This window comes from Ranitomeya imitator, chromosome 1, assembly GCF_032444005.1.
Source record: "Ranitomeya imitator isolate aRanImi1 chromosome 1, aRanImi1.pri, whole genome shotgun sequence".
Classification (NCBI taxonomy): domain Eukaryota; kingdom Metazoa; phylum Chordata; class Amphibia; order Anura; family Dendrobatidae; genus Ranitomeya; species Ranitomeya imitator.
The window spans coordinates 1,230,555,789-1,230,575,809 of record NC_091282.1 but is presented as its reverse complement, the minus strand read 5'-3'; the positions used below and the strand labels follow the sequence as shown (position 1 = coordinate 1,230,575,809).

Below are 20,021 nucleotides of genomic sequence, written 5' to 3'. Positions count from 1 at the left end.
ATGACTGGGTCTGCCCTGTGGCTCCTGGTCCTGTGGGTCGGGATGACTGTGGGTCTCCCTTGTGGCTCCTGGTCCTGTGGGTCGGGATGTCTGTGGGTCTCCCCCATGCTCCTGGTCTTGTGGGTCGGGATGACTGTGGGTCTTGCCCGTGCTCCTGGTCCTGTGGGTCGGGATGACTGTGGGTCTCGCCCGTGCTCCTGTGGGTCGGGATGTCTGTGGGTCTCGCCCGTGCTCCTGGTCCTGTGGGTCGGGATGACTGTGGGTCTCCCTTGTGGCTCCTGGTCCTGTGGGTCGGGATGTCTGTGGGTCTCGCCCGTGCTCCTGTGGGTCAGGATGTCTGTGGGTCTCGCCCGTGCTCCTGGTCCTGTGGGTCGGGATGACTGTGGGTCTCCCTTGTGGCTCCTGGTCCTGTGGGTCGGGATGTCTGTGGGTCTCGCCCGTGCTCCTGTGGGTCGGGATGACTGTGGGTCTCGCCCGTGCTCCTGGTCCTGTGGGTCGGGATGACTGTGGGTCTCGCCCGTGCTCCTGTGGGTCAGGATGTCTGTGGGTCTCGCCCGTGCTCCTGGTCCTGTGGGTCGGGATGACTGTGGGTCTCCCTTGTGGCTCCTGGTCCTGTGGGTCGGGATGTCTGTGGGTCTCCCCCATGCTCCTGGTCTTGTGGGTCGGGATGACTGTGGGTCTCGCCCGTGCTCCTGTGGGTGGGGATGTCTGTGGGTCTCGCCCGTGCTCCTGGTCCTGTGGGTCGGGATGACTGTGGGTCTCCCTTGTGGCTCCTGGTCCTGTGGGTCGGGATGTCTGTGGGTCTCCCCCATGCTCCTGGTCTTGTGGGTCGGGATGACTGGGTCTGCCCTGTGGCTCCTGGTCCTGTGGGTCGGGATGACTGTGGGTCTCCCTTGTGGCTCCTGGTCCTGTGGGTCGGGATGTCTGTGGGTCTCCCCCATGCTCCTGGTCTTGTGGGTCGGGATGACTGTGGGTCTCGCCCGTGCTCCTGTGGGTCGGGATGTCTGTGGGTCTCGCCCGTGCTACTGGTACTGTGGGTCGGGATGTCTGTGGGTCTCCGCCCGTGGTCCTGTGGGTCGGGATGTCTGTGGGTCTCCCCCCGTGGTCCTGTGGGTCGAGATGTCAGTGGGTCTCCCCCCTGCTCCTGGTCCTGTGGGTCAGGATGTCTGTGGGTCTCGCCCGTGCTCCTGGTCCTGTGGGTCGGGATGACTGTGGGTCTCCCCTGTGGCTCCTGGTCCTATGGGTCGCGATGACTGTGGGTCTCCCTTGTGGCTCCTGGTCCTGTGGGTCGGGATGACTGTGGGTCTCGCCCGTGCTCCTGTGGGTCGGGATGTCTGTGGGTCTCGCCCGTGCTCCTGGTCCTGTGGGTCGGGATGACTGTGGGTCTCCCTTGTGGCTCCTGGTCCTGTGGGTCGGGATGACTGTGGGTCTCCCTTGTGGCTCCTGGTCCTGTGGGTCGGGATGACTGTGGGTCTCGCCTGTGCTCCTGGTCCTGTGGGTCGGGATGACTGTGGGTCTCCCCCCGTGCTCCTGTGGGTTCGGATGACTGTGGGTCTCCCCCGTGCTCCTGGTCCTGTGGGTCGGGATGACTGTGGGTCTCGCCCGTGCTCCTGGTCCTGTGGATTGTGGTGCCCCTTGGTTATCTTGTTTGTTCAGTTATTTTGGGCTTGCAGGTGATGCTGCGGGTGATACTGGGCGCGGCGCTGGGCTTTGCATTTGTGTTCTGCATATTTCTCCTTCATATTATGTAAGAGCTGACACATGCGGGAGAGGATCTGCAGGTACATAACGTGGCCATGATTACTAGGGTGCCCCAATAAGTGCCGTACACGGGTCCTCTACAGCGGTACCACACTCTGATACTGCCGTACACCCTCCCCCCACAGCGATGCTACACACAGATCCCACCGTCCTCCCCACAGTGGTGCCACGCTGAGATCCCGCCACCCCTCCGCTCTACGACCGTCCATGGAAAGCGGTGGAGGCCCGCTGTGACGTCTTGTACTAGTAATTCTAGGAAGTGCCCTGTGACCATAGGGATGCCACTGATGTGATGGATGGACCAGATTTGCCGGAAATGGCAAACAGTGAAAAAACAAAAAAATATTTACAGGTCTCTGGGGGGAAAAAACCTCAATTTTTAATTTAATGTTTTATTCTTTTTTTTAAGAAAAGTAATAAAAAATAAACGTACACTTATTGCTGTAGACCTACTGAACCAGGGCACATTTATCGTACAACAATGTTGTAAGAAGAAAACCCAAATAACAGCAGCGGAATTCTATTTTTTTTTCCCCCATTTGGAATACTAATAACTTATTTTTTTGTTTTCATTTCTGTTTTTCAGCACGTTTTACTTTTAAAAACGAATGGTGTCAATCAAAAGTACAACGCGGTAAAACAACAAAAAAAAGCCCTCCTACATCTGTCATCAGAAAAATAATTTTTTTTTTACTGCTCTTGCAAGATGTTGGGTCCCTAACAGTTCCCAGTTGCGCAGCGCGCCGTGTGTTGGTGCCGGATAGGCTGCCCATCTGGTACCTTGTTGCTCAGCGCGCCGTGTGTCGGTACCGGATAGGCAGCCCGTCTTGTACCTTGTTGCGCAGCGTGCCATGTCTGTTGTCAGTGCCGGACAGGCTGCCCGTCTGGTACCTTGTTGCACAGCGCGCCGTGTCTGTTGTCAGTGCCGGACAGGCTGCCCGTCTGGTACCTTGTTGCACAGCGCGCCATGTGTCTGTGCCGGATAGGCTGCCCGTCTGGTACCTTGTTGCACAGCACGCCATGTGTCTGTGCCGGATAGACCGCCCGTCTGGTACCTTGTTGCACAGCGCGCCATGTGTCGGTGCCGGATAGGCTGCCCGTCTGGTACCTTGTTGCACAGCGCGCCATGTGTCGGTGCCGGATAGGCTGCCCGTCTGGTACCTTGTTGCACAGCGCGCCATGTGTCGGTGCCGGATAGGCTGCCCGTCTGGTACCTTGTTGCGCAGCGCGCCATGTGTCTGTGCCGGATAGACTGCCCGTCTGGTACCTTGTTGCACAGCGCGCCATGTGTCGGTGCCGGATAGGCTGCCCATCTGGTACCTCTTGTCCTTTTTATGAAACGAGCGATCGGGACATGGTGGTGCTGAAACTGTTACAGAGCGAAGAGCAAGATCATAAAATCTTTTTTTTTTTTTAGAACAATATAAAACAAAAATAATGCACATGGCGGAGCAGATGTGTGTAGTGACTGATGGGGGTGAGAAGTGTCCGTCATGGCGTGTCCCACCCCGGCACGGTGGACCCCGGAGCTGATGTGAAACTCACAGCAAGGTGACTGCATGCTTCTCCCACAGAGCCCCCATTCATTCTGCCGCCTGAATTAAGAAAGGGGTCTCAGTTCCCGGGCTGGCCGCTCACGTACAAGCCGCACGCTCCCCGGACGCTGTGTTTACTCATGTGTTACGCACATTTGCTCTTATCCATGACTCAATAACCCAGCTTTTTTGGAAAGCTGGGTTATTGTCATTATGTCCCCTCACTCCTTACGTTGCTTGCCCAGAGTCCTGAGGGAGTCCGCTCGCTTGTTACCTTGCTTGCCCAGAGTCCTGAGGGAGTCCGCTCTCTTGTTACCTTGCTTGACCAGAGTCCCGAGGGAGTCCGCACGCTCGTTGCCTTGCTTGCCCAGAGTCCCGAGGGAGTCCGCTCGCTCGTTGCCTTGCTTGCCCAGAGTCCCGAGGGAGTCCGCTCGCTCGTTGCCTTGCTTGCCCAGAGTCCCGAGGGAGTCCGCTCGCTCGTTGCCTTGCTTGCCCAGAGTCCCGAGGGAGTCCGCTCGCTCGTTGCCTTGCTTGCCCAGAGTCCCGAGGGAGTCCGCTCGCTCGTTGCCTTGCTTGCCCAGAGTCCCGAGGGAGTCCGCTCGCTCGTTGCCTTGCTTGCCCAGAGTCCCGAGGGAGTCCGCTCGCTCGTTGCCTTGCTTGCCCAGAGTCCCGAGGGAGTCCGCTCGCTCGTTGCCTTGCTTGCCCAGAGTCCTGAGGAGCAAATGTGAGTATGTCCTCTGTTGCATCCCATACTTAGAATTTAAGGGCTATAGGTGGCTTACCCTCAGGAAAGGTGATCAATATCTAATCGATGGGGTCAGAGAAGTGGCACATGCACTGATCAGCGGCTTGCAGATCCCGCCACGGTCAGAAGATCGCAGTGTACAGAGCCGAGTAGCACCGCTCTCTGCGCCATGTAGTGGCAGTTGTCAGGTACTGCAGCTCAGATCACATTCACTTTAATAGGCTATGTGCTGGGAATGGAGATTTTTCTCTAGAAATTCTCCATTTGCAGAGCCTAGACGTAGGGGTCTTGTAAGGGGAGCGCTCGCTGTCCACTCATCTTTACTCGCAGGTGCATGTTTTTATTTTTGCTTGTAACTGTTCCACTCCAAGCGATGAAGGATGCAGCCACCATTACCCCCCCCTGTGCCCCCCAGCATCTGAATGGCGACTGTGCCCGGTATTGTAGAGAAACACTCTTGAACTCGACGACACAATACTGAATATTCGAGTTATTATAAGCGTATAATGCAGCAGTGGAGGCGGCCGTGTCATTCTGCAGCTCGCTGCTGCTCTGAGCCGTGCGCTTGGCCTTTTTTTCTGATCATTTGATAGCTTTTGGCATCAGCTGGTCACGTGGCAATATAAAACCTGCGCGCTTTGTTTTGCAGAAGTTGTTTCCCCCCAGAGATAATAAACCAAAAGGGAAACATCTGTCATATGAGGAATGGTGAGTGTGCGAAACCTGATGAGCCAAATTCCTCTTTATAGCGAGCGATCTGTCATGTCGGGGATCCCAGCACTGAGTGTTTGTCCTTGTCGCCTGCTCGGATGGAGACATTGGAAAATCCTCACCGGCCTCATTTGTATCCTCTTGTCCTACTTATTATTATTATTATTATTATTATTATTATTATTTGCTTGCGTCGGTTATAACTTTTTATTTTTTTTATTTTTTCTTCCTGGCTCTCTAACCACATTTGTAGCCTCCCTTTTTGCTCGCTTGCCACATTCGTAAATTCTCGCCTGATTTTCTCTGCACATTTGTAACCTCCTCTTGGCCCACTCTCTAAATATCTAATATTCCATTTAAAATGCCATGTTTGTAAACTCCTGCTTCGCTTGCATCATGAGTAACCTCCTTTATGACTTGCTTGCCACAATTACTAAACTCCCTACCGCCTGGCTCGCTTGCCTCATTAGTAACCTCCCTCCCACCTGGCTTGCTTTTTTGCCACATTAGTAATCTCACTCCTGTCTGGCTCGCTTGGTTGCCACATTGGTAACTACCCTCTCCTGGTTCACTTGTTTGCCACTTTCGTTACTGCCTGCCCTCTGATTTGCTTGCCACATTAGCTACTTCCCCCTGGCTCGCTTGCTTGACACATTAGCTACCTCTCCCGCCTGGCTCCCTTTCTTTGAACCTCCCTCCTGCCCATAGCTCGCTTGCTTGCAATTTCCCTCCCTTCCACCTGTCTCGCTTGCAATTTCCCTCTCGCCTGGCTCGCTTGTTTGTAACCTCCCTCCCTCCTGGCTCGCTTGTTTGTAACCTCCCTCCTTCCTGGCTCGCTTGTTTGTAACCTCCCTTCCTCCCTCCTGGCTCGCTTGCTTGTAACCTCCCTCCCTCCTGGCTCGCTTGCTTGTAACCTCCCTCCCTCCTGGCTCGCTTGTTTGTAACCTCCCTTCCTCCCTCCTGGCTCGCTTGCTTGTAACCTCCCTCCCTCCTGGCTCGCTTGCTTGTAACCTCCCTACCTCCTGGCTCGCTTGCTTGTAACCTTCCTCCCTCCTGGTTCGCTTACTTGTAACCTCCATTCCTCCCTCCTGGTTCGCTTACTTGTAACCTCCATTCCTCCCTCCTGGCTCGCTTGCTTGTAACCTCCCTCCCTCCTGGCTCGCTTGCTTGTAACCTCCCTCCCTCCCTCCTGGTTGGCTTGCCTGTAACCTCCCTCGCTCCCTCCCTCTCTCCTGGCTCGCTTGCCTGTAACCTCCCTCCCTCCTGGCTCGCTTGCCTGTAACCTCCCTCCCTCCCTCCTGGCTCGCTTGCTTGTAACCTCCCTCCCTCCTGGCTCGCTTGCTTGTAACCTCCCTCCCTCCCTCCTGGCTCGCTTGCCTGTAACCTCCCTCCCTCCTGGCTCGCTTGCCTGTAACCTCCCTCCCTCCCTCCCTCCTGGCTCGCTTGCTTGTAACCTCCCTCCCTCCTGGCTCGCTTGCTTGTAACCTCCCTCCCTTCCTGGCTCGCTTGCTTGTAACCTCCCTTCCTCCCTCCTGGTTCGCTTGCTTGTAACCTCCCCCCCTCCCTTCTGGCTCGCTTGCTTGCTTGCTTGCCGCATTAACCAAATGTCTAAAACTTATTATTATTATTAATAATAATAATAATAATAATAATAATAATATTTCTAGACGTTTGCTGATAAGTCTTCCTCTCCTAGCTGCACGCCTGGCCTTGACCAGACCGCCACACTTCTTCCCTGTGCAGATTGCAATCCTATTTCTATATATCGCTATAACATGAGCGATTATTGTGCAGAGCAGGAATTTGATCCGCGTCCTCCTTTATATTTCATGATGTTCTGACGTCTCGAGGAGATGTCACTGGATCTTTCCTGCATTATTTAGCGTTATCAATATTCACATGGAGACGTCTCTCACTTTTTTTTTTTTTTTTTTTTTCGATAATTCATCTCTCACTTTGGTATCAGATTGGATAAATATTCTGTAGTCCGTAGCTGCGGTTCTTTGGCGACTGGAGGTGGGATATGCAGCTGTCCGACACCTGTGACGTGTCCACAAATGTCCAAGGTGGGAATTCCATGGACCGTGGTGAGAGAATGAGGGGGACACAACAGAGGGGTCTTCAGCGTCTTTCCTAATTTGCTCGGTGTGCTCAGTCACTTTTTGCACGCTCCGATGAAGAGCAAATCTGCACACCCAAGATATACACACTCGCCCTAGTACAGCACACGAGCAAACACGGAGAGCGCACTTATTAACCCCTTCAGGGACTTTCTTCCTTTTTTTTTTTTTTTTTTTTTTTGTAGCTGATTCCTCCCATTCAGCAGTTTGTGCTGCAGAGCAGCCCTTCCTACTGAACTTGCAGCCATACCTGGACATTTTGGAAACCGGAGGACAGTCTGTAGTCATCCGGGCAGTGGGATTGCGGCAAAGAATATGCCTTCCCTAAATAAAAGGTCCTATGGCTGCATTCATCTGTCTCCAGTAGGAAGAGCAGCTCTGCAGCACAAACTGCTAAATGAAGATTGCCCGATACCTGGATATGTTAGGCTTTCTCTAATTTGTAGGGTCGTACAGTTTGTACAGGGTGACGTATACCCGGCAGCGTGCCGATACTGGAGGACATAGCAGTGGTCTGCTGCATCTCTGGGAGTTCCTGATGGTTCTTTACAGGAAGTCTTCGTGTCTTTATTTAGCTCCTCGAGATGTTGTGGTGTAAAGTAAAGGTATATAAAGCCCGACTGCTCGCCAAAGTAAGCGCAAGCCCCCATCCCCTCCCCAAAGTCATCCTAACAGTTGTGTGGGTGCTCGTTACACCACCATGGTGGACACAATGTAGATCTGGAGGTCGCTTCAGTGATGCTCCTCATAGCCTGTGTTCAGGCAACAAAGGTCCATTAAGACAGTCCAAGATGGACCCATATCTACCCTCAAAGAGGAACCAGCAGCCCCGGCACCAGCTATTCTGGCTGTGAACATTAGGTACTTCCAGCAGCCCCGGCACCAGCTATTCTGGTTGTGAACATTAGGTACTTCCAGCAGCCTCGGCACCAGCTATTCTGGTTGGGAACATTAGGTACTTCCAGCAGTCCCAGCACCAGCTATTCTGGTTGTGAACATTAGGTACTTCCAGCAGCCCCGGCACCAGCTATTCTGGTTGGGAACATTAGGTACTTCCAGCAGCCCCGGCACCAGCTATTCTGGTTGGGAACATTAGGTACTTCCAGCAGCCTTGGTACCAGCTATTCTGGCTGTGAACATTGGGTACTTCCAGCAGCCCTGGCACCAGCTATTCTGGTCCAGAACATTCGGTACTTCCAGCAGCCCTGGCACCAGCTATTCTGGTCCAGAACATTAGGTACTTCCAGCAGCCCCGGCACCAGCTATTCTGGTCTAGAACATTCGGTACTTCCAGCAGCCCTGGCACCAGCTATTCTGGTCCAGAACATTCGGTACTTCCAGGAGCCCCGGCACCAGCTATTCTGGTCCAGAACATTCGGTACTTCCAGCAGCACCAGCTATTCTGGTCCACAATATTCGGTACTTCCAGCAGCCCCGGCACCAGCTTTACTGGTCCAGAACATTGGGTACTTCCAGCAGCCCCGGCACCAGCTATTCTGGTCCAGAACATTCGGTACTTCCAGCAGCACCAGCTATTCTGGTCCACAACATTCGGTACTTCCAGCAGCACCAGCTATTCTGGTCCACAACATTCGGTACTTCCAGCAGCCCCGGCACCAGCTTTACTGGTCCAGAACATTGGGTACTTCCAGCAGCCCCGGCACCAGCTTTACTGGTCCAGAACATTGGGTACTTCCAGCAGCCCCGGCACCAGCTATTCTGGTCCAGAACATTGGGTACTTCCAGCAGCCATGGCACCAGCTATTCTGGTCCAGAACATTGGGTACTTCCAGCAGCACCAGCTATTCTGGTCCAGAACATTGGGTACTTCCAGCAGCACCAGCTATTCTGGTCCAGAACATTCGGTACTTCCAGCAGCCCCGGCACCAGCTATTCTGGTCCACAACATTAGGTACTTCCAGCAGCCCCGGCACCAGCTATTCTGGTCCACAACATTGGGTACTTCCAGCAGCCCCGGCACCAGCTATTCTGGTCCAGAACATTGGGTACTTCCAGCAGCCCCGGCACCAGCTATTCTGGTCCAGAACATTAGGTACTTCCAGCAGCCCTGGCACCAGCTATTCTGGTCCAGAACATTGGGTACTTCCAGGAGCCCCGGCACCAGCTATTCTGGTCCAGAACATTAGGTACTTCCAGCAGCCCTGGCACCAGCTATTCTGGTCCAGAACATTAGGTACTTCCAGCAGCCCCGGCACCAGCTATTCTGGTTGTGAACATTAGGTACTTCCAGCAGCCCCGGCACCAGCTATTCTGGTTGGGAACATTAGGTACTTCCAGCAGCCTTGGTACCAGCTATTCTGGCTGTGAACATTGGGTACTTCCAGCAGCCCTGGCACCAGCTATTCTGGTCCAGAACATTCGGTACTTCCAGCAGCCCTGGCACCAGCTATTCTGGTCCAGAACATTGGGTACTTCCAGCAGCACCAGCTATTCTGGTCCAGAACATTGGGTACTTCCAGCAGCACCAGCTATTCTGGTCCAGAACATTAGGTACTTCCAGCAGCCCCGGCACCAGCTATTCTGGTCCACAACATTAGGTACTTCCAGCAGCCCCGGCACCAGCTATTCTGGTCCACAACATTCGGTACTTCCAGCAGCCCCGGCACCAGCTATTCTGGCTGTGAACATTAGGTACTTCCAGCAGTCCCCGCACCAGCTATTCTGGTTGTGAACATTAGGTACTTCCAGCAGCCCCGGCACCAGCTATTCTGGTTGGGAACATTAGGTACTTCCAGCAGCCTTGGTACCAGCTATTCTGGCTGTGAACATTAGGTACTTCCAGCAGCCCTGGCACCAGCTATTCTGGTCCAGAACATTCGGTACTTCCAGCAGCCCTGGCACCAGCTATTCTGGTCCAGAACATTAGGTACTTCCAGCAGCCCCGGCACCAGCTATTCTGGTCTAGAACATTCGGTACTTCCAGCAGCCCTGGCACCAGCTATTCTGGTCCAGAACATTAGGTACTTCCAGCAGCCCCGGCACCAGCTATTCTGGTCCACAACATTCGGTACTTCCAGGAGCCCCGGCACCAGCTATTCTGGTCCAGAACATTCGGTACTTCCAGCAGCACCAGCTATTCTGGTCCACAACATTCGGTACTTCCAGCAGCCCCGGCACCAGCTATTCTGGTCCAGAACATTGGGTACTTCCAGCAGCCATGGCACCAGCTATTCTGGTCCAGAACATTGGGTACTTCCAGCAGCACCAGCTATTCTGGTCCAGAACATTCGGTACTTCCAGCAGCCCCGGCACCAGCTATTCTGGTCCAGAACATTAGGTACTTCCAGCAGCCCCGGCACCAGCTTTACTGGTCCAGTACATTGGGTACTTCCAGCAGCCCCGGCACCAGCTATTCTGGTCCAGAACATTGGGTACTTCCAGCAGCCATGGCACCAGCTATTCTGGTCCAGAACATTGGGTACTTCCAGCAGCACCAGCTATTCTGGTCCAGAACATTGGGTACTTCCAGCAGCACCAGCTATTCTGGTCCAGAACATTCGGTACTTCCAGCAGCCCCGGCACCAGCTATTCTGGTCCACAACATTAGGTACTTCCAGCAGCCCCGGCACCAGCTATTCTGGTCCACAACATTCGGTACTTCCAGCAGCCCCGGCACCAGCTATTCTGGTCCAGAACATTGGGTACTTCCAGCAGCCCCGGCACCAGCTATTCTGGTCCAGAACATTGGGTACTTCCAGCAGCCCCGGCACCAGCTATTCTGGTCCAGAACATTAGGTACTTCCAGCAGCCCTGGCACCAGCTATTCTGGTCCAGAACATTGGGTACTTCCAGGAGCCCCGGCACCAGCTATTCTGGTCCACAACATTAGGTACTTCCAGCAGCCCCGGCACCAGCTATTCTGGTCCAGAACATTGGGTACTTCCAGCAGCCCCGGCACCAGCTATTCTGGTCCAGAACATTGGGTACTTCCAGCAGCCCCGGCACCAGCTATTCTGGTCCAGAACATTGGGTACTTCCAGCAGCACCAGCTATTCTGGTCCACAACATTCGGTACTTCCAGCAGCCCTGGCACCAGCTATTCTGGTCCACAACATTCGGTACTTCCAGCAGCCCCGGCACCAGCTATTCTGGTCCAGAACATTGGGTACTTCCAGCAGCCCCGGCACCAGCTAGTCTGGCTCTTAGGCGATACTGGTGTGCATAATGTACTTATCAGGTGTTGGACCCAATGACGTTATCCTAAGGAGCAGCAGTATCTCAGTCCTGCATGACAGTCCTACATATCAGAGTGGTGGCTACTGGGGAGTCTGTACGAGGTCCGACAGCTGCCATGACACCGCAGATCTATCCTGTGTAGTGGCTGATCTCGGTACTGCAAGTCATTTCCTATTGAAGTGAATGCGATCTGAGCTGCAGTACCCAGGAGCGGCCACTACGCGGTGTTGTGGCTCCGTACACTGTGTACTTCTGGCCGCCCCAGCTTCTGATATCGGGGGCCCCCACCTGATCAGCGCCTGCTTTCCGTGGCGGCCTGCCTATTTTTTCTTTTTTTCCAAAGCAAAACCGATGCTTGTTTTCTCCTCGCCTGTCCTCTCAGGGTTTCAGGGATTACTACCCAGCTTTCCCAGACTCCTGAGCGGCCGCAGAGTTATCAGACAGTACAGGGGAGGCACACTGATGCTTCTAGATGTAGTCACCCAGCTTTCCCAAGATAGGATGCAGTCAAGGAACAGCTGCTAATTATTATTATATATTTTTTGTGTCCAATCAAGGCGATGCAAAAAGTGTCCAGAAATAGAGATGGCGGGGATATCTCCTTTGCATGAAATCGGAAGGGGGGGTAGGGAACGTTCTTGTTTTGCATCAGGCGCCATCTACATGCAAAAATCTGTGTGCACACAAATGCCTGTAGATTTAAAGGGGCAGCTCCTAAAAGAGCAGCAGCGCCATCAGTCACATCTCACAGCGCCACCATTGCTTCCATGTTGTCTCTTGTGTTGCAGCTGAGCCTTTTTTTTTTTTTTTTTAATTTTTTTATATAATTGAATGTGACTGAGTTGCAATACCACTTACATCCTGCAAACTAGGGTGGCGCTGGAGAGAGGGGAAAAAAATACAGCAATATTTTTCTGCCATGTTTTTCATGCGGCTGAGCCGAGACTGGTGAGTTTTGATGTAAATCCACTGTGTGACTTATGGCGTAAGTGGATAAGATTTCCAGAATCTCCCATCGGGGGTCTCGGCCATCATCAGACTGGCTGCGTTTGAACCTGTCGGAGTGTTTGATGTGCGTCAGCAGATGTGGCTGGCGGTCTCTCCCTCGGCGCAGTCATGGTGCTGGGGGTGCCGTGGCCGCTCGCCGTCAGTCCTCACAGCCCCACAGTTACAGGGCACACTCGGCTCTTGCATCCTTGCGTTAGACGGCGGAGCACCGGGATCTGCTCACCTCTCATCCCGTCTCATCGGACGCCATCCAGCAGCAGCCGCTGACTGCGTCGCCCCTCCCTGCAGACATCCTCGTACCTTGCATATGGGGTCCGTGCCATCTGCTCGGGGGTCCGTGGGCACACACACGACTTGGCTTCCCGCACGCTGTGTCACTTCCATTACTCAGCTGATCCTCCTCTATTGATCAGATGCTGGAATGTGGCTCTCTGAATTCTTGGCTTGGAGTCTCTATTATTTCGCATCGACCTCTCCTGGCTTCTTCCTCTTCTTTTTTTTTTTTTTTCCCCCGGTCACTGGTCAGGACTAGCGGCAGCAATGGATTATCCCAGTACACGATGATGACTCCACCTTGTTTCCCCGCACACCAATAGCGTCCTATCCAGGGATGCTCTGCCTTCGATAACATCCCTACCTTCTACCCTGACACCTCTGTGGCCCCTTAAATCCTAGGCTTGTTTTTCCTACCACCAAGTTTGTAGGATCCGGGGTCTACGTTTTAAGTCATTTACTATTATTTTTTTTATTTTCCAGCTGTCATCTAAGGTGAGTTACGCCTTTTCCTATAAATACTGTATTAATAATTGCATTGCACTTTTTTTTGGATATTTGCACCTTGCACTGAGACCTGTTGCATGGGGCTGATTCATTGTGTAAAATTTCCTTACGTTTGCTAAGGGGGAGGTCAATTCCAGCTGTGCTATTCCAGTAAATGACTGCTTGACTTCTGGGCTGTGCAGAATTAATAGGCTGTGGATATTTTCTATGGTCATTGCACATTTCTATGTAAACACCATTATAACCTTTATGGTCTACATTTTTATACCATTACTGACCTGTTTCTCTTATTCTGTAGCATCTCATTTTGATAATAGACCAGTCTATCACATTATCCTTTGATAGTTTAATATGAAATGTATGGCTATTTTGGAAATTAGGGGACAGTAATGGGGTCCAGTCTATCCCTAAGAAGGCATTATAGATCAAAGGGATAGGTCTGATCCCATCGTTGTCCTTTGCATATTTTTTTTTTCTTTATTGGCAGGATTATAGTTATATTGGTTTAATTCTTCATACTTCAGCTTGCACAGTAGCTGACAGATGAGGAGATAAGGATTAAGTGTACCGGTGATGATCCCGGAAGGTAGTGGTTTGCACAGTGTGACAGATGTCCTGTTCACACCAGGGCGTTATGTATTTGGGGTTTCCAGAGATTGCTGGCTGCACGCTGTGTGTGGGTTGTAGCAGTATCCTGTAGGATGACTGGGTTCCTCTTGCTGCTTCCCGCTGTGTCTTTTAACACTTGAGGGAGACATTGTCCTCGGTAATTGGGCTGTGTTTGGTGTATACAGCGGTGCTATTTGCAGATCATTTGGGCATATGTATTTATGCAAGTTCACATACTTTCCTATGAATAGTTTGTCATTTGCTCATAGGATGACCCGTTAGTGCAACTTAGAGGAGCAGATTAGTATAATTTTTTTCTGGCTAGTCTCGTCTTGTCGGAACTCTGTTTTTTTTGTTTCATCCTTTTGGAATGATTGCAAATTTCTCGTTATGAAGAAGATTCTGAAAATCAGAACCACAGATGAGAACAGCAGCAGAGAGTTTTGCACTTGCTGTATTATAGCTGCTCACAACTTATATGGAGCATTAATGGGGTTAGCCCATCCACAAGATTCGCGGTAAGTCGTTGATTGCTAACAAAAAAATAAAAATGGGACTTTGGAGTCCTCGAATTGAGCGATGGTTGAGCATGGAAGCACTGCTCCTTTCGTAACTTATGGAGATAAGCACTCCAGAGGGTTTTGCAGCTTATGGAGATAAGAACTCCAGAGCATCGCTCCTGGGAAAGTGCAGGGGGTCTCAGTGGTCAAACCACCAGCAATAAACACTTATTCTATGTATTAGTAATTGTTTTGGTGGCTTAGTCCCTTCTAAGCAGCCTACACTCCTTAGGTTGGGTTAACATGAGACCCTAAAACATACATCTTAAGTTCCACCTAAAGGTGCCCATGTTCATAAATCCGGGTGGCCCCACAATACGCAGCTTTGGCTCGTTGCCGGTTTACTAACTGGTAGGAGAAGCTGTCAGAAAGTGATTACGTACCCAGCCCCCCATAGAAATAAGAAGTGAAGTGTTAACCCGTTTCACGTGTCTGGTTCTCCGGAGACGAGATGATCCTTGTATACTTTGCTAATAGATGACGGTCCTAAGTAGGTTACCCTGATGCGTTGCCCCCCAGTCCTCGTCTTTTATACGTAGAGGTGGCTCTCTTGGCTTTGCCTTTGTCCTCACACCCCAATGGGAGCTTCTAAATGGGATGGTATCCCATGAAGACCACTTCTATTGACTATGGAGGGTGTACGTGGAGTATCTGTCCAGTCTCTACTTGTCTCTGTGCCTAAAACTTTCCAAAACTTTAGTATCCGCTTCTCATTTTCTCTTGCCTTATTGTTTGGGTTATATTGGGCACATTTTTGACCCTTTTTTTGGTTCCTGGGTCATGCTACCTTCTCTGTAAATATCTCCCAAGACTTCACTCTTGATTCCAACTGTTGCCTATTATTGTGCCTCTTTGTGGCTGACTTTGCGCTGGTCGCTCTCTAGGAGAACATTCGGAGTTCTTCAGAGCTGCACCTCTTCTTAATTTACCACTCGACTTGTCCTCTACGACTCAAATTCGACCTCCTCTTCTTTCTCCAATACTCCTCTCATGCTTCACCTGTACTCTAGGATGATCTACCTTGCACCTGACTGGACCAACATCTTAACATGTGAAAGGGTTGCAGAAATATAATTGTGTATATATTGATCCTGCTTCAAAATTTGGAAGCCCAGAGCCCATATTTGGTGGGCAGGAGCCTCTGTATGGCACCGTATTGACGCCTAGGGTAAGAGGGCGCAATCTTTATTGCAGACCTATTACTCTGAGCTTTTATAAAGCCAAACTCTAAAGTTGGCCAGACCATAGATTTTGGCTGAACTCTTCCCCTATGCATGCTTGCTTCGGTTGAGCGTGCATGTCTTTTCAGTGGTAATATGGGCAGGAATCTGCCTTAAGACAACTCTCACAGTCTCTTATTTTCCTTGAAAACCAGAATTGGGAATGTTCAAATCAAGATGCCTGCTCTTTCATAGTTGTTTTCGAAAAAAAAAAAAACAGATATACAGTCATGGCCAAAAGTATTGGCACCCTTGAATTTATTTCTCCAGAAAATTATTGCAATTACCCATGTTTTGTTGTTAAACACATTTATTTCCTTTGTGAGTTTTGGAGCAACACAAAAAAAAGCAGAGAAGCAAAGGCAAATTGGACATAATTTCACATAAATCCTCAAAAATGGGATGGACAAAATTGTTGACCGCCTTTCCAAAATTGTTGGTAAACAACTTTGTTTGCAGCATGTGATGCTCGTTCACTCACCTGTGGCAAGTAACAGGTGTGAGCAATATGAAAATCACACTTGAAACCAGATAAAAAGGGAAGTTAGCTCAATCTTTGCATTGTGGGTCTGTGTGTGCGACACTAAGCATGGAGAATAGAAAGAGGCAGAAGAGAACTGTCTGAGGACCTGAGAAACAAAATTGTTGAAAAATTTCAACAATCTCAAGGTTACACGTCCATCTCCAGACATCTTGATATTCCTTTGTCCACGGTGTGCAACATAATAATAACTTTTATTTTTACATAGTGCTAACATATTCCACAGCGCTTTACACACATTATCATTGCTGTCCCCATTGGGGCTCAAAATCTAAATTCCCTATCAGTATGTCTTTGGAATATGGGAGGAATCGGGAGAACCTGGAGGAAACCCACACAAATACGGAGAGAACATACAATCTCATTGCAGATGTTGTCCTTGGTGGGTTTTGAACCCAGGACTCCAGCGCTGCACGGCTGCAGTGCTAACCACTGAGCCACTGGCACTGTAACTAACCTCCTTTGACGTGAACAGCAGAGAAAAATTGATGAAAGGTTGCAAGGAAGGATAGTCTGGATAGTGGATAAGCAGCAGTAAGGAATTGTCAAAGAAATCCAAGCTGTCCTTTCTGGGAAAGCATCTTCCCAGATGAAACCAAAAGAGAACTTTTTGGTAAAGCACATCATTCTACTGTTTACCGAAAATGGAATGAGGCCACAAAGAAAATAACACCTTACCTACAGTAAGATATGGTGGAGGTTCAAATATGTTTAGCTGCCTCTGGTATTGGGTGCCTTGACTGTATGTAAGGCGTCCTGATATCTTAAGATTACAAAAGGATTTTGGATCACAATGTAGTCCCCAGTGTTAGAAAACTGGGTTTGCGTCCTAGGTCATGGGTCTTCCACCAGGACAATGACCACAAACATACTTCAAGAAGCCCCCAGAAATGGATGGAAACCAAGTGCTGGAAAGTTCTGAAGTGGCGGCGGCAATGAGTCCAGATCTAAATACCATTGATGCCCTGTGGAGAGATCTTAAAATTGCTGTTGGGAGAAGTCGCCTTCACATACGAGAGACCTGGAGCAGTTTACAAAAGAAGAATGCTCCAAAATTCCAGTTGAGAAGCTTGGTGGTGGTTGTCGTGTATAACAAAACATGTAAATGTAATACTCTTCTGGGAGAAATAGTTCATTTTCTGGAACAGTTTCAAGGGTGCCAACACTTATGGTCATGACTGTGTATAATATATATTCTATTTATCTCTATTTAACCTCTTAGATTGTGAGCTGCTGAGGAACTGGTGTTGGTGCAGTAATCACCAGTGATAATTTGCGTGTCCCATGTACTATCGTGTGACTGCGGGGTGCAGAGGAGGCGCAGGCGGAGGCCTGACTGCCGGAACGCCATTACCAATTTATATTGTAATCTGGAGATCCGCTGACGAGGGCGATGCAGATCTCCGCACACAGTATTCTCGCCGCTTCTCTCTCCTCACTTCCCGACGTTCTGCTAAACCTGCAGAATACGAGTCTGACGAGCCGAGAACAGAGACGTATGAAGGTCTGCGATCCCCGGTGCACACGGAGGCAGAACGCGTTGGCTTAGTTATCGGTTTTTGACTCTTCACTCGTTATGGAAGGGTTTATCTGAGCGATAAAAATGTACAATTCGGTTTCTCTCGCGCTTTTTTTTTTTTTTTCTTTTTTTTTTCATATGTCTCGCTTAAGCTTTTTTCTACCGCTGTCTCTTCTGTGCTCCTTCCTTCCTGCCTCTTGCTTTCAATCTCTTCTCGTGGCACACTTTCCTGTCACTTTTTGACACACTTTTTCGTACCCTCTCATCTCTTAATCTTTTTCTGCTCTCACGTTTTCCCTGTCTTTCTCACTTTCTTAACATCTACCTTTTTTGCTTTCTCGCCTGCCTCTCTTGTGTGCTTCCTTCCCTTCTCGCATGCCTCTTTCTCGCTCCCTCATGCTTTCTTGCCTGCCTCTCATGCACCGCCACTTCTCTCCTGCCTGTGTAGCACGATGCCACTTGTCGCGTGCCTGTGTAGCGCACCACCACTTGTCGCCTGCCTGTGTAGCGCGCCACCACTTGTCGCCTGCCTGTGTAGCGCGCCACCACTTGTCGCCTGCCTGTGTAGCGGACCCTTATCTTCCCTGCCTGTGTAGCGCTCATCCCCACTTTTTCGCCTGCCTGTGTAGCGCACCACCACTTGTCACCTGCCTGTGTAGCGCACCACCACTTGTCGCCTGCCTGTGTAGCGCGCCACCACTTGTCGCCTGCCTGTGTAGCGCGCCACCACTTGTCGCCTGCCTGTGTAGCGCGCCACCACTTGTCGCCTGCCTGTGTAGCGCGCCACCACTTGTCACCTGCCTGTGTAGCGCACCACCACTTGTCGCCTGCCTGTGTAGCGCGCCACCACTTGTCACCTGCCTGTGTAGCGCACCACCACTTGTCGCCTGCCTGTGTAGCGCGCCACCACTTGTCGCCTGCCTGTGTAGCGCGCCACCACTTGTCGCCTGCCTGTGTAGCGCGCCACCACTTGTCGCCTGCCTGTGTAGCGCGCCACCACTTGTCGCCTGCCTGTGTAGCGGACCCTTATCTTCCCTGCCTGTGTAGCGCTCATCCCCACTTTTTCGCCTGCCTGTGTAGCGTGCCACCACTTGTCACCTGCCTGTGTAGCGGAGCCTTATCTTCCCTGCCTGTGTAGCGCACCACCACTTGTCACCTGCCTGTGTAGCGCGCCACCACTTGTCCGCCTGCCTGTGTAGCGGACCCTTATCTTCCCTGCCTGTGTAGCGCTCATCCCCACTTTTTCGCCTGCCTGTGTAGCGCACCACCACTTATCGCCTGCCTGTGTAGCGTGCAACCACTTGTCACCTGCCTGTGTAGCGGAGCCTTATCTTCCCTGCCTGTGTAGCGGAGCCTTATCTTCCCTGCCTGTGTAGCGGAGCCTTATCTTCCCTGCCTGTGTAGCGCACCACCACTTGTCACCTGCCTGTGTAGCGCGCCACCACTTGTCGCCTGCCTGTGTAGCGGAGCCTTATCTTCCCTGCCTGTGTAGCGCTCATCCCCACTCTTTCGCCTGCCTGTGTAGCGTGCCACCACTTGTCGCTTGTTGCCTGCCTGTGTAGCGGACCCTTATTTTCCCTGCCTGTGTAGCGCTCTCCCCCACTTTTTTCCCTGCCTGTGTAGCGCACCAGCACTTACCGCCTGCCTGTGTAGCGTGCCACCACTTGTCGCTTGTTGCCTGCCTGTGTAGCGGACCCTTATTTTCCCTGCTTGTGTAGCTCTCACCCACTTTTTCGCCTGCCTGTGTAGCGCACTGTCCTGTCTCTTGCTCTCGATCTTTCTCACCCTCCAGTAACCATTAGTCTGCCACTGAATAGGTCTGTTCTCCTGATGAATGGAGAGCTACCATGTCTTCCATTCTCTTTTGACAATTCGGCCCATCGTACATGATGATCCGCGCTCTTCAGACCTTGTGTTGTCTGTTTGTAAACACATTGGAGACTATGGAAGATCGGTTTCCCCTCCGCGCTCCTCATACTCCACACTTCTGTTTTCCAGCCACCTTGAATACCAGATTCCCTACCAAGTGTCCTGCGAAGACCCGATGGGGCTGACGGCTGGGGCGCATAAGTGCTCGGGGCACAGGGCCAAGCGGGTGTCCTGCTTATGGACCTATTAAGATTTATTTTTCTATAAATGAGGAGACAAATGATGTTTCTTCATCGCCGATTACATCCTTTATTATAGCCAATAATTGTGTCTGGTACCAAGCAGGGCACGCGGGTAGAAGAGGGACGAATGCTTAAGGGTGTAGGAGAAACGTCGGAAGCTCCTTCTGAAATGATTAAATATTATTTCATGTTATTCTGATTAAAGCACTACGAATCGTTTACAGAGCGCATCACTTCTGATGTTACCGGCGGTACGGTAATTATTACTAGGCTACATCCAAAAATAATCTGAAAAAGGTGTTTCTGGTTCACTGGCATATATGTGCAGTAATATAACTATACAACTTTATATAACCGCCTCCATATACAAGAATAGAACTACTATAATACTGCTCCTATGTATAAGAATATAACCACTAAAATCCTGCCCCTATGTACAAGAATATAACTACTATAATACTGCTCCTATGTACAAGAATATAACTACTATAATACTGCCTCCTATGTACAAGAATATAACTACTATAATACTGCTCCTATGTACAAGAATATAACTACTATAATACTGCCCCTATGTACAAGAATATAACTACTATAATACTGC

At 50.9% G+C, this 20,021-nt stretch overlaps 1 protein-coding gene across 7 annotated transcripts in view; it reads left to right on the top strand.

Moving 5' to 3' along the window:
- Window positions 1-20,021, top strand: part of SLC4A11 (solute carrier family 4 member 11) — a 348,451-nt gene that overhangs the window by 252,961 nt on the left and 75,469 nt on the right. Inside the window, exon 1 of one of the 7 annotated variants that reach the window (XM_069745131.1) lies at window positions 3,294-3,312. The exons of the other annotated variants lie outside the window; for them this stretch is intronic. The gene's annotated coding sequence lies outside the window, so the exon portion shown is untranslated. Of the gene's footprint in view, window positions 1-3,293; window positions 3,313-20,021 lie in introns of those variants that run through there. 7 annotated transcript variants of the gene reach the window in all.